The following is a 14,693-nucleotide window of genomic DNA, read 5'->3' as shown; positions in this document are numbered from 1 at the left end:
AACCTTAAGCCATTTTATACAAGATTTTTGCTGCTTTAGGGTTATAATTAGTGATAGCATGTCGACCCAAAAAGTGTTGATAAAATTCCCCAAACCTCATCGAGGAATTGTGGAGAGTGTGCAACACTTCCCCTATCAATCACCACAAACTAAAAATCTCCCATTTGGGGATTGATCAGGTTCCACCCTAGATAATAATCTCCCACTTGGAGACTGATCTTGTAGCCATACTGCTACTTTAGGAGGCTCCCACTGGATTGAACCACATTGAACTTAGTTGTTCCTTTATTCTATTTAGTCTAGAAGACCAACCAAAGGTAAAGATGAGTTCAAATTCTCCCTTGTTACTACCTTTGTAAACATATATGTTGGATTATCATATGTACATATCTTGTTTAGCTTTAACTATCCAATATCCAAAATATATCGAATGAAATGGTATCGCAACTATATGTGTTTTTTCTTTGAATGCAGAGCAAAATTCTTGGCAAGATCAATGCCACTTTGACTATATGTATACAAATAATTATCCCTTGTTGGATGTCCCAATTATTCTAAGAAGAACATAAGCCATATCATCTCCTTAGTTGCCTTTGTAGTAGCAACATACTCTGCCTCTATAGTGGATAAAGCATTCACCTTCTGTAACTGAGAAACCCAGCTTATTATTGCCCCACATATAGTAAATACATAACCTATAGTATCAAGATCCCATGTCAAATCTGAATCATCATAGCCTTGTAAATTAGTAGTAGAGCCCCCAAAATGTAAACACTTACTAGATGTTCCACTCAAATACATTAAGCTCCCTACAACTCAAGCATAAGGTACCTTGGACATCTTATCCTCCTCTTCTTGTGTCTTTGGACACATCTGCTTAGTTAATTTCAAATGACCAGGCAAAGGTGTAATGTCTCGTTTCCCTTCCAACTGAGTCAACACCTCCAACATGTTCCAACACTGAAATGCCTATCAAGTATTTAGACAGACTCTACACAATGGGGAGGTCGTATAGTAGTGTTGGAAGTCATACGGTGATTGTTGTATACGTAAGGTGGTTGGTGAGGTTGTATGGTAGCAAGAGTAGAGAGTGTGCGGTATATAGAAGGTATGTATGGTGAGGATGGGAGGATGTATTGTAGTGAGATATCCATACAGTGTAGGTGGAGATATTTGTATGGTGATGAATTTTTTAGGCCATATGGTTGGGAATGTGACAACATACAAATGCACAAATACTAATGTAAAATGAGTTTCAAGAGATAAATAATACCTTTGCCAATTACATAGATGTAACCCAATACAAACAATTGCACTTCAATGGAGAATATGTATATTTACAAACAAGAATGTTGCTATGATTTGTCAGATCTAAGATGAGAAATACGTAGACAAAATAGGGTGAGGGTTGAGTCCCACTGAAACTGGAGTAGCCAAATAGGGAAGATCTTTCACTTCTGAAATGGCGAACAATAGTGAACTCCAACAGGAATTCATAGTACAAAGAATATAATCTAAATCACATGACAACTACTACCTACATGTCGAGCTTAAATACCCTTCGGAGGAACTCTCGAGGGTTTACAAAGATAATCGACAAAAACACCTACAAAAATAATAAAAATAAAAATGGGTCAGACATATACTAAATCAATCAGCCCATAAACAATGGTTTGATTATTTATTTATTTTATGATGGAAACATTATAGTCCTCTTGTCCAAAAAATTTCTTATCCTCAAACAATTGCAATGTTGGATGCTAAAGAATGTGTTTGCCTTCCAAAATCATGTTGTCCAATGACAAGTGTTTGGACCAGCATACCAAGTATTCCCTCAAGGTACAACTTTGTAGAGTCTTCTTCTATACATTAATGATCTCGACTGGTTCTAACACAAACTTCCCTTCTTCATTGAGTGGCAAAAGATTTGTGGTTATTGTGATGTTCAATCCCATGATTTTCTTGAGGCAGGAGATGTGTAAGATGTTATGGATGTGACTCCCTTCTGGAAGTTTGGGATCATGGGAAAATTTGCCAATGCGGAAAGTTACACAATAAGGACCAAAAAAATGTGGCTTTGATTTTTCTCTCCCTTTTTCCTTTAGTGAGGATTTCTTGAATGACTAGAGCCTGAGATAGATCAAGTTTCCCACTTTTAAACTTTTCTCAATTCGTTGTTTGTTGGTGTAGATATTTTGTTAATTTTGCACCCTTTGTAAGTTTCCCTTCAAGAATCTCAGGATGTCTTGCCCTTCCTGAAGCTAGTCCCTCACTCTTGGTGTGTGACTATCACCCAGTTCTATGTTGATAAATGAAAGAGGTTCATACTCATATAGTGCTTTGAAGGGTGATATCCCAAGAGACATGTGATAAGTTGTATTGTAATAGTACTCCCCCAGATGCATGAATTTGACCCATGCCTGTTGCTGTGCTGAAACGTAGTTCCAGAGGTAGCCTTTCGACCACTTGTTTACAATCTTTGTCTATTCATCTGTCTGAGGGTGGTAGCTAGTACTTAGCAAAAAATTTGTTCTTGCTAACCAAAATAATTCTATCTAGAAATTACTAATAAATTGACCATCCCTGTCACTAATAATATTTTGGGGTAACCCATGTAGACAAAGACTTCTATGAAAAATAAGTCAGCAACCTGTGCGGCCTAGAAATCTAAGGAGATGATGAAGAAGTGTGCATACTTTGTCAGTTTTTCAACCACCACAAAGATGCAATCCTTTCCATTTATCATAGGAATTCTTGTGATGAAGTCCATAGAGATACTTTCCCACATATGTTCTAGTATCGACAAGGGTTGCAATAGCCCGACAGGTAAAGTGTGTTCAGATTTGTTTTGCTGGTAGACTCCACATTCCTATACATAATACAAAACATCATATTTAAGTCCCTTCTATGAGAACCTCTCCATGAGCTGTCTATAGGTTTTGAGAAACCCCAAGTGTCTAATCAAGGGTGAGGCATGTATTTCCTTTAAGACTTTTTGCTTTAGTGTGGATTTTGGTACTAAGTATATTTGATCCTTATAGTAAATGATGTCATCCACCACCTTGTATTGATCATCATGTGTATCATTGTCCATTATCTTACATGCAAAGTATTTTTGAAATATTCCACCAATAAGCGTGCTTTCTAGTTAGTTGAAATCTAAGGCAGTAAGTAGATGATAGGTTTTCTTGACAAAGCTTTGTAACCACATTGTTCTTTCCCTTCACATGCTTAATGTCAAAATCAAAAGCTTGGATCTTACTCACCCATTTTTGTTGCCTTTGTTTAGATTCCATTGCTCTAGAAAATATCTCAAACTATTATGATCGGTACAAATGAAAAAACTTGGCACCGACCAGATATTTTTGAAACTTGGTCAGGGCATGCACAATGGCCAACATCTCTTTGTCATAGATGGAATATAGGTGCTCAACTTTCTGTAAACTTTAGAATCTCATAGGTTGTGCAGTGTCTTTATTGCATCAATACCATGCCAATACCCACTTCGGATGCATCACACTCTAGAATTAATGGTTGAGTGAAGTCAGGTAAGGTGAGAACCAGGCAAGTGCTCATTGCTTCTTTTAACCTATCAAAAGTGTGTTGTGCCCTTTTATTCCACTAGAAGGAGCCTTTCTTAGTCAAATCTATTAATGGTGCACTGATATGAGAAAATCCTTTCACAAATCTCTGGTAATAATTGCACTATCCAAAGAACCCTCGCAAATTTGAGAGCAATTTTGGTGGGGGCTGATGAAGGATAGCTTAAATCTTCTCCTAGTGGACCTATACTCCATATTTACTAACAACTTGCCCTAGGTGCAATATTTCTATCATTCCAAATTCATACTTGGATTGCTTGGTGAATAAGGACCAAGCCTCCATGATCCCTAGGACTTCATCCAAATGTCTCAAGTGTTCTTCCCAAGTTTTTCTATAAATAAGGATATCATAAAAGAATACTAGCAAGTACTTATGCAATTGTTTGTTAAAGATGTGATTCATGCAAGACTAAAAAGTAGATATTGCATTTGTTAATCCAAATGGCATGACCAGGAACTCATAATGCTTGTAGTGACAATGAAAAGCCATCTTCTCCACATCTTCTTCCCGCATGCAAATCTCATGGTATCCAGAATGATGATCTATTTTAGAAAAACAAACCACACCTTGCAGCTCATCCAACAATTCATCAATCTTGGTAATAGGGTATCTATTTTTTATTGTCTTATTATTCAACATACGCTAGTCCACATACATGCGCAATGTCCCATCCTTTTTTTTGCCAATACTATTGATGATGCAAAAGGCCTAGAGCTAGGATAGATCCATCCTTTCTCGAGCAACTCCTGAATTATCTTGTCGATCTCATATTTTAATTTTTTGGGATGGCGATATGGCATGGTGATAATTGGTTTGGCACTAGCTTCTAATTCCATGGTATACTCAAAACCACAATGGGGAGGTATGCTAGGAGGGATGTCTGTAAAAACTTTATCATGGGTACTCAAGATAGTGCAAAGATCATCATCTTGGTGGGATGTCCACTGTCCTTTTATTGGTTTTGCCAAAACTAAACAACATATAGCCCATGAAATGTCATCATGCCAAAAAATGACCTCCATCTATTGTGTTGAAACTTCCTTTTGTCCCTCATTGGCCATCCCATGGAGAACAACCTTCTTTCCATTAATAACAAAAGTGAAGTTCATTTGCTTGAAACTCTATGTGTATTCATCTAGTGTCTCCATCCATTTTATGCACAGAATAACCTCCATATCATCTAGGTCCACTATAAAGAAATCCTATGTCACAGTATGGTTAGCATTGGTGATACTCAGTTAGGGAACATGGTGCATGTAGGGTAAAAATGTTCCTCTGGAGACGTTGACCTGGAATCCTATGTGCATCTCTGTAGGTAGACCTCTTCTTGTTACCATAAACGAGTTTATGAAGTTTAGAGTGGCTCCTCTAGCATCACAATTACCCTCTATCCTTGAAGCGCCTCATACTTGGAATACCATACCTCTCAGGCTCGTAGTTGTAATCACCTAAAAATGGTCATCTAGACTATTAGGCCCCTTCTTAGCATTTTGGCTAAATTAATTAATAATTTACCTAGACCAAATTGCTAAAAAATCAATTAATTTGATTATAACCTATAGTTTGACTATACTATCCTAAGTTCATTATTTTATTAAAAGAACATGTCCCCTTTTTAATTAAATAAAAGACCCCATTCTTCTAACCCACTTAAAGTCCTTTTTCTATTTTACAAATGAAAAGAAAAGGCTTTGTGACTTTTGTCTTATATGAGAAGTCAACTTCTATTTTATTGGTTGACTTTCTTGTGCACATGGATCACTCCTATTTTTAAACTCCATCATTGATCTTCCATCATCTTCATTTTGATCTCCACCATCTGTATGACTTTAAAAGAAAGCATTCTCTCCCTCTCAAAGGATCCACACACTCTTGAGTACTATTATGTTACATAGGTTTATCATTCAAATTCTTGAGAGCTTTTGTGGAGAACTTCTATTTTCTTGTCTACATTCTCTCATCCATGGTATTTTAGCATAGTTTCATGATAACTTAGTTTCCTTTACTATAATCTAGCTCACATAGCATAATAGTTGGATTTGTAAATTCTTGTTAGCATAGCCACACTTTGCATTTCATATTAGCTTACTTCATATTTGCATTGCATTTTAGGAGTTCTCATTGTAAACACTTGCATTCTTGCTCTTGTCTCAAAGAACCTCCTGTTGCATGGTTTACTAGCAAGAAGAGTATCTCTAAGGCTCAGCTAAGAGCCTTCTTATGCTTGAAACATACTCTCTTGCACTCCATGGATAGGGAGCTCTAAGCCAACATCGAAGTATTCTAAACTCATGAAATACCTTGGATAGAAGGGTCTAGAGTGTGACACAAATCAAGTGTACATTTTTGGCACCCACCGTGGGATAGAATGTCTTAGTTTTGCTCTTAATCTTGTTGCATTTCCACATTTTTGCATTCTAGCCATTTTTTTTAATAGTCACAAAATTTGGAAGATATTTCTCTAATATCGTGCAACATTTGTTAGTACCATAGTGAGACACTTTTTTTATAAAAGTATCACACGCTGATATAAAACTCTATCACTCTGTATACAAAGTTCTATCACCTAACATAAAAAGAAATATCATACAAGGAAATTCTATCGCAGTACAAGTGCAAAGTGTCATATGATAGACTTCCAGCATAAACTATCACCTAGATTGAATTTTTCTTGTTGATTGAGTTGTTTGGCCAATTTCTTGGTTGTTACTTGTTGTTTGCTAGACTTTTCATGTTTGTAGTTGTCTAATAGTAGGCTATTTGTAGATTTCATGCTATTTTCAAACTAACTTATGGAGCTAATGGTTGTGTTTGTAAGTTGTTGCCTTGAGATGCTTGTATAATCGCCTAAAAATAATGCATGTCAAAGCTTCGAATGTGCAAGGGCTACCAACAATTATTTGTAGGGATGCCCAAAGCATAAAAACCAAATTTGCTTATGTTTCCTTTATTTCACATGTGGCAATACTACTAGTTGTTTTATTTTCATAGGCATATTCAACTTTTGATTAAGGTTCTTTGGTGATAGGAGAGTATGCTCTTCACCCTTGTGGTGAATCAAAAATCTTTACTTGCCTTTGGATTTTGAAAGCAAGGGGATAATTGAATATTCTTTGTGTGTTTGGGGGAAATGATCAAGATAATAGAGTATGCTCTTCACCCTTGCGATGAATAAAAAATCTTGACTCTTGAAAGTGGATCCAATCTGTGGTAGTTAGAATCCTTTAGGGGGGCTGTTCTTGGGTAAACAAGAGGAACGACCCAAGTGGGGACAAGCGAACCTGACTATTCTAACCCACTATAAACTCAAAGCTATCAAGGCCATAAAACCTTGGTAGACATATTATTTGTCTTCGCGTAGTGTGATTTCTTATGGGATTATGACCACGAGGACAAATAATATTCCCTAATTTCTTACCCCAAGAGAATCATCTATGTTCCCTTGGTTGTTCTAATGACACTTCCATGATAAAACCAATATCTCTTGTGGGCAACCACTTGGTCTGAGGTGAAGAGCACTTAGCATAGGCCAAGTTATTGAGTAATGAACCATGACTCTAAGGTAGATTGCTTGGCTAATGTTTTCAAATGTGTTGACCTGTGTAAACGTTCTTACAAATCAAACATCTCGATAAAATTGGTAGGAAGGTTGTTCTGATATCACAAATGCATATTGGCAAGGTTGTTTTGACCCTTTTTCAATTGTTTGAGACATGCTAAAAACCCCTATTGTTTGCAAACCTTGATGTTATTCAACACAAACTGAAATCTAAAACTATTTGGTCTAAAAACTATTTGATTGTCAAACCAAAACATAATAATTTGAAGTCAAACTTGTTCTTTTTACATAGAACTAGCACTTTATCGTACACTCTTTGGAGAAATATCGTGCGACAATTTTTTTCAAAATTGTGTCGCCCTCTATTACAAGTTATATCGCCCTGCTATACTAAACTTTATTGTCCCACCTAAGGTGAATTATCACCCAAAAGAGAAGTGTCACACTGGTATTATAAGCTCTATCGCATGATTTAATTTGCTATCCTACTATCGCCTAGGTTCTGAAGGAATATCACCTGGGTCATTTTATAGTTAAAAACAAAGTTTGCATTCCACTTTATCCGATCTAGGGTCTTGTCACTTCAGTTCTTCTTGGTCCTAGTCATAAATTTGTATGTTAGGTGTTGTCTTAAATTGAAAACATGGGTTTAGTCCATCAGTTATAAGTCTCAAAACATCATTGATGACCACTTGTCTAAATTCGGTTACTATTCTATGCTAGCTATTTGCTATTGAGCTTCTTGCTCATTCTATCAAATTGAGTCATTGGTGTTGTAAATTCATGAACACTTTTGACAAGCCATCTATTTCTCTTTGAGAAGTGATTATTATTAATTATACGAGCTTCAAATCTAAAATACTTCTCTCTTCCTATTAAGAAAAGACATGTCCTTACATGCTAGTCACAACTAGGTTCCAAGTTGGTAACTATAGTCATTCCCCTCTTATTTTTGCACTATTAGAGACTCCACCTAGGCTCCCTTGTGAAAAATCTTGTGTGGAAGATCCTATTTCTAGTCAAATGCAGATAGCCAATGTCTGGCACAATCTACTTTACAGTATTGAGAACCCATTTGGAACACCCTTTGACACAACCACCGATGAAAACATGTAGACCAACATGCATCCTGATGAAATCAAACTCCACTTAGAAGAGTAGGCACATGAAAATGAAAGACTTATGGAAGCTATTTGTGCTAGAGAAAAAGAGGATCAACAAGCTAAATCTAACCCTCATACACATAATGAGGAAACTAGAAAAGACTACTATCGCAATCCTTTTGAACACATTCCCATCGATGGCAATAATGGAAATCAAACATCTCCAAGGACTCCTAGAGTCAATGCAAGAACATACCCATCACCACCCAAACAATCACAATCACATCATGAAAGTGATGAAGAGATCACTAGCGAAGATGTCGTACAATTTCAATAAGACAAGCTCTCTCAAAAATTGATGCTAAAAGATTTAGAGAAAAATGGGGACCAATACTTCTAGTATATGACAACAAAAGGATAGAAACTCCCTCAAGGTTTGATGTACAATGAATAATCAAAAAATGAGAGCCCACTGAGGCTAAAATGTTGAGAGAGAAAATGAGGAAACAACTTGCACAATTGCAAACTTCAAAAGAGCCACCTAAAACTTCATTTTTTGAATCAATATGTGCTCTTCCATTTGATAGGAGTTTATACATGCCTCCTTTTCCTAAGGATATAGAGGTTCCTAAGTATGACAAATACAATTTAAATGGTGACCCTCATGATCATGTAAGGCATTTCTATGCAATTAGCATGGATCTCATGCATGAAGACTCCTATCTTATGCATTTGTTTCCTAGAAGTCTAAGAGGACAAGCTATGGAGTGGTTCAAAAAATTAACTCCCCTCTCAAAATATTTGACAAGCTTGCACAAAACTTTATCCAACAATACTCTTACAACATTTGATGTCTCGTAACTATGCTGAACTTATGCAAAATCGAACAAAAACTAAAAGAACTTTTTGCAACATACCTTCAACAATGGAGATCCTTATACTTTGGGTACCCTCAGAAAGTTCCTAAGGCTGAAAAAATTAACATTTTTGTCAACACACTTGTACTAGAGCTATACTTTGACTTTTGAAAAAAATTATTCACATCCTTCAATGAAATGGTTGAGAGTGCATATCACATTGAGGATGTTGCTATCAAAAAGGGTGACATTATTGTAAACAAAGACAAAAATAACAATTGAAATGAAAAATACAAGGGCAAACCTTGGAATAAAAATAAATATGTTGTCAATGATGGAGTAGTGGACACTCCTACATTAAATCTTTCCAAGTCATCTATTCTATGAAACAACAAGAAGGTTCGAAATCACAAACATATGACAAGAACACCAAGTTTACTAAGAAACAACATGTTTATACAGTGATGGTTGAACCTTATGAAGTGGTCTTAAAAACCTTGATTGCAAATAAATTGGTAACATTATCAGACAATTGCCACCCCTATGACCCACCTATTTGACCTCCTTGGTGGCAAGATGATCATATTTGCAGTTATCACAGAAGCAAAGGTCATAACACTGAACATTGTTTTAAACTCAAAGACATTGTTCAAAATCTCATAGAGGTTGGTAAAGTTGTCATAGATGGTCTTGTTAAAAATTCTGACCATAAAGCCCTTAAACAACCCTTGCCCGAATATGAGAAAGGTGAAATCTCCAAGGCTACTAAAAAGAATCATGATGCCAAGATTAGTTATGCCTATGCTAACATGAACAATGTTATAGGCATGCTTGAGCCTGTTGAGTATCCATGCATGGCAGGTTCTAATGATGACAACTGGCCCCATTGCGATGTTGAGGATGAAAGACCTAAAATTGTTCTCAAAATGTGAAATGCTCCCCAACACCATAACAACACTAGACCTAAGGTGGTACTTCGAGTGGCTAAATTCTCCTCTTCACAGAATGAACCACTTAACATTGCCACAAGGGGGCAATCTAAAGTTGTCCTAAAAGTTGCTCATGATCCCAAGAACTCTTCATGTTCTAAACAAGCAACTACCTCTAGGATCTCCAATTATGACCTTGTCAGCCAACTGCAACGTACCTCTGCTCAAATTTCCATCTTTGAGTTGTTAGAATTATCCTCTTTACATAAGGAAATCCTTGAAAAAGCTTTACATTCTACCAACGTTCCCACAGATATCGATGCAAAATGATTCCAAGCTATGGTGAACCATATCCATTCACCTCACTACCTCATCTTTTCTAAAGAATATGACCGAGCATTTAGTCATTCCCACAACCTTGCTCTCCATGTCAAAGTCCAAACCTTTCGTACTCACATTTGTCTAGTTTTGATAGACAATGGTGTAGGGTTGAACATCATTTCATTCAATGTAATCCAATAGTTAGGCATGTCAGAATTTGCCATTGACCCTAGGCACAAGATCACTATAAAATCCTATGATGTGGTCGAAAGACCTTCCAAAGGTCTAAGTTTACTTCCAATCAGAGTTGGTCCAATTGAGAAAGATGCCATGTTCCAAGTGCATACAATTTGTTGTTGGGATGCCCATGGGTTCATGAAATGTAAGCAATACCTTCTACATACCATCAACACATCAAGTTCCCTTTCAATGGTACTGAGATAGTTGTCCCCAGTGACAACTCAATGTCTATTAATACATTATCTGCTACAGACACACCGGTTCCACATAATGACTCTTCTCATGAGTTGACACCATCCTTTACAGAGTGTGTACAAAAATTGAAAATGATGAGCCTCATCATGAATGAATACACTCTAGACTCTATTGCTACTCTACCTATTTCCCCTTGATTTTATTGGAAACCTTATACAAAATAGAAGCCTTCAACTTCTGCAATGACTCTTTTTAGCATGTTTGTGTAATCCTCAGTTTCCCTAGAAGTGGAAAAAGAAGAACAAGTAATCGAAGATTGGATCCATAGGGAAGAGGAAGATGAGGAGGAAGTCACAGTCACTACTCCCGTCTCTCCTAAACGTTATGGCAAAGGCTATACATTTCTCACAAACATGGGATATCAAGGCCATGGGTCCTTAATTGGTAACAAAAAAGCTCTAGTCGAACCTTTAAGTCATACTCAGGGTTGTGACACTTAAGATATTGCTAGCCCAGGCTTTGGGCTAGAAGATGACATACCAACATTTGATAGAAGAGCACCCATGTCTAGCGAATCAAAGGATGATGATCCTCCCTTTGTTGCTTTAAATTTGCAAAATGAGGATTTCATGACTCTCACCTCTCTCCTTTGGTACAAGAATCACTAAATACTTACAATGATGATGAAGCCTCTACTTCTCAACGACATTAACAAGCTAAATCCAACCATGAGGACTTGAACACAGGAAGGATTAGACAAGATATTGCTCACTTAATTGCTAGAGATTAGATTACATACTCTCATGAATATGAATGGGAAAGCCTGTAAGACGCATCTCGTGAGCTAGGGGTGGATATCATTCGCACCTATGCCACCCAACCGAATGTATTCAAAGAGTCTAGTCTAGGGCCAAATGAGTTTATCTGGTAAACTACTTTAATAGATCATGCTGGTCCCTCTAAGCCTATTCCTTATCTGGATTCCTTTGCAACATTCACTATAGGCTCAACTTCACATGTCACCAGAGATGACTCTTTTAGTATTAATAACCTTGAAGCTTCCACATCACTTTCCTTGATTCATCTTGATCTCATAGATTGGTCGGTTTAAAATCAAAGACCTAAAATATTTTCAAAATGACTATGAGATCACTTGCTACCTAAATATCATTGAAACCGTCAGTTCTTCCACTAGCAAACCAAGGGTTGACATGACAGAATCAAATATCAAGTACCTTAGTCATAAAATTATAATAAAAAACAAATGATTAGATGGTGAAACCACTTTTTGGCAGTATTTGAACCTAAAAAAAGTAAAAAAAAAGACTTATCCAATGGTGAAAACCTTCTTGAGGCGCCTGCGAATGAGGTACTTGGTAGTCTGCCAAGCTATTTTCAGGACAAATCTTCGGTTCTCATCAAACCTATACAACTATCAACTTGGGGATAGAGGAATCTCTTAAAATATCCATGTGGCTCAATCACTATCAACTAAAGGAAAGGATAATTTTACCAAATTCTTTCAAGACAAGAAGATCAATTTTGCATGGACATACTTAGATATGCCAAGACTTGACATAGATCTTATCATGCATCATTATCTGTCTCTCTTGGTATAAACTTGTTAAACAAAAGATGAGAAATATGCATTCACATGTGGCCCTCTTGGTCAAAGTGGAGTTGGAAAAATTCCTGAGTGCAAACTTTATCAGAGCTATTGATTATACAAAGTAGATTATTAACATCGTACCTATGTCTAAACATGGTAAATCCATTCAAGTTTGTACTAATTTCAAAGATCTAAACAAAGCATTCCCTAAGGATGACTTTCCACTACCAAACATAGACATGATAATGGACATGATGATGGGTTATGAAATGTAATGGATGGCTTTTTCGGGTATAACCAAATTAAGATTGCTCCAACTGATCATGAAAAGATAGCCTTCACATGTGCATGGGGTATCTTCTACTAGAATGTCATGCCCTTTGGGCTCAAAAATGTTTGTGCTACATACCAAAGAGTGACGACCACCATCTTCCATGATATGATGCATAAAAATATGGAAGACTATGTTGATGACACATTGGCTAAATCTAGAAAATGAGACACACATCTTGGAGACCTTAGTCTGATATTGAACGTATGGAACAATTTCAACTTATGCTAAACCCAAAAAAGTGCATCTTTGGTGTCACTTCTAGAAAATTTCTAGGCTACATTATATTAGCAAAAGGCATTGAGGTCGATCCTGAAAGGTCCAAGCTATCATGGAAATGCCTCCTCCAAGAAATTTTAGTCAACTTAGAAGTTTGCAAGGACGTATGCAATCCATTAGAAGATTCATTTCTTAGTTGGTTGATAAAGCTAAATCTTTTAACAAGAATTTGTATAAAGGCTCTACTCATATCTGAAAAGAAGATTGTCAACAAAGTCTATACCAAATCAAAGGGTACTTGGCTAAACCTCCAATTTTGATGCCACCCATTCTAGGAAATCCTTTGATTTTGTACATCTCAACTACAACTTCTTCTCTAGGAGCATTATTAGCACAAAGTGGCAAGACTAGTAAAGAACATGCTATATATTACATTAGTATAACTTTGGTGGCTTACAAAATGAACTACACCAATATTGAGAAAGCTTTCCTAATAGTGGTGTTTGCTTCTCAAAAACTCAAACATTACATGTTGGCACATACAGTTCACCTGATTGCTAAAATTGATCCCTTGAAAGACTTGTTGAGCAAAGTTGCACTTACCAATCGTTTAGCTAAATGGATAATGATTCTTTCAGAATTTGACATTCAGTATGTCTAACATAAAGCCATTAAGGGGCAAGCCATAGCTGACCAATTGGTTGATTTTCCAATATAGGATACAACACCCATGCAAATTGAGTTTCCATATGCCTTAATTATGTACATCACTATGAGAACTTGGAAAACATTCTTTGACAATTCTTATACACAGAATGGGGTTGGAGCATGTATCTTGTTTATTTCCCCTCATGGTTATACAATCCCTATATCATACAAACTCTTATTCCCTTGCACAAACAACATTGCAAAATATGAGGCATTAACAAATGGGATCAAAATGGCTCTTAAATGGAGAATCACTAAATTGCACATCTATGGAGATTCCCAACTTGTTATAAATCAAGTGAATAATGAATATCAAATAAAGGATGACAAGTTGATACCTTACAAGAAGTTTGTCAATGCTCTTAGGAACTATTTCACTTTTGTGACATTCCAAAAAAATCCTAGAGCAAAAAACAAGGTTGTCGATGCTATGGCTACATTCACATCTATCCTCCAACTACAAGAACATGAATCATGATATGAGTTCCTGGTGGAAGAACTACATCATCCAGCCTATGATTCCTTAGATAAACATGTGACCCACACTATTGTAGGTCACAATTCCTCTTGTTATGCTACTATCTTCTCTTACCTACGTGATCAGGTTATTCCTGAAACCCTCACATGCAACCAAAAATGCTAACTCCTCCAGAATGCTTCACATTTCACTTTTGTCACTGGTGACTTGTATAGGAAGAGTCTAGATAGAATGTTTCTTAGGTGTTTAGAGCTAGAAGAGTCTAAAAAGGCACTAGCCAAAGTCCACAATGACATTTTGGGGCACATTCCAATGGCCTTGCACTTGCTTGAAAACTACTTAGGGCAAGTTATTATTGGCCAACCATGCAAGCTGATGATATTTGTTATGCCAAATCCTGTAAGAAATGTCAACTTCATGGCCACTTAATTCATGCTCTAGATCATGAGTTGATTCCCTCTGTGACATATTGGCCATTTCAGCAATGGGCCTTTGACTTGGTACACAAAATTCATCCAAGTTCATCTAATGGTCACAAATT

Source organism: Cupressus sempervirens, chromosome 9 (assembly GCF_028749045.1).
Source record: "Cupressus sempervirens isolate cs-2001-9-10 chromosome 9, ASM2874904v1, whole genome shotgun sequence".
Classification (NCBI taxonomy): Eukaryota; Viridiplantae; Streptophyta; class Pinopsida; order Cupressales; family Cupressaceae; genus Cupressus; species Cupressus sempervirens.
The sequence above is the reverse complement of the archived record's forward strand: the minus strand, read 5'-3'. Positions refer to the sequence as shown.